General features: G+C 51.3%; 1 non-coding gene across 1 annotated transcript in view; it reads right to left on the reverse strand.

Annotated features, from left to right (window-relative positions):
* LOC129989548 (small subunit ribosomal RNA) overlaps nt 1-788 on the reverse strand; it is a 1,814-nt gene extending 1,026 nt beyond the window's left edge. Inside the window, exon 1 of the ribosomal RNA XR_008785810.1 lies at nt 1-788. This exon is cut by the window's left edge and continues 1,026 nt beyond it. This is a non-coding gene — a ribosomal RNA (small subunit ribosomal RNA).
* Nucleotides 789-992: the final 204 nt, after the last annotated feature.

Genomic DNA, 992 nt, shown 5'->3' on the forward strand with positions numbered 1-992 from the left:
CGCCTGCTTTGAGCACTCTAATTTTTTCAAAGTAAACGTGAGGGTCTCCGCCCACAACCGGTGAAGATCATAGACAGAAGCCCCCTGAACGCTCGGCAGCGAACAGTAACCACCGGTAGGCGGACCGTCCGGCCGGAGCTGAGATCCAACTACGAGCTTTTTAACCGCAACAACTTTAATATACGCTATTGGAGCTGGAATTACCGCGACTGCTGGCACCAGACTTGCTCTCCAATGGATCCTCGTTAAAGGATTTAGAGTGTACTCATTCCAATTACGGGGTCTCAAAAGAGTCCCGTATTGTTATTTTTCGTCACTACCTCCCCGTGCTGGGAGTGGGTAATTTGCGCGCCTGCTGCCTTCCTTGGATGTGGTAGCCGTTTCTCAGGCTCCCTCTCCGGAATCGAACCCTGATTCCCCGTCACCCGTTACGACCATGGTAGGCGCGTAACCTACCATCGACAGTTGATAAGGCAGACACTTGAAAGATACGTCGCCGGGACGAGCCCGTGCGATCAGCCCAAAGTTATACAGAGTCACCACAAGAGACGGACACGAGGCCCGATTGGTTTTGGTCTAATAAAAGCGCTCGTTCCCGAAGGTCGGAGCTCTGCTGCATGTATTAGCTCTAGAATTGCCACAGTTATCCAAGTAGTAAGGTACGATCCAAGGAACCATAACTGATTTAATGAGCCATTCGCGGTTTCGCCTTAATACGGCATGTACTTAGACATGCATGGCTTAATCTTTGAGACAAGCATATGACTACTGGCAGGATCAACCAGGTAACTTCCATCGTTCGTTAGAACGTTCGGAAAATGCACTCCGAATCCTTACATTTCACGAGTCGCGACCATCTCAGTCGCGGGGGACGCCTCGACAACGGAGGATCCCTCAGTCAATCTCGCTTTTTGTGTAGGTATTCCCCGTGCAATCTACAGAGGTTCTATAGTCTCACGACTTCCCCGACGGCTTCAACGCCGCGGGGCGAG

The sequence above is a fragment of the Argiope bruennichi genome, chromosome 10, assembly GCF_947563725.1.
Source record: "Argiope bruennichi chromosome 10, qqArgBrue1.1, whole genome shotgun sequence".
Taxonomy (NCBI): Eukaryota; Metazoa; Arthropoda; class Arachnida; order Araneae; family Araneidae; genus Argiope; species Argiope bruennichi.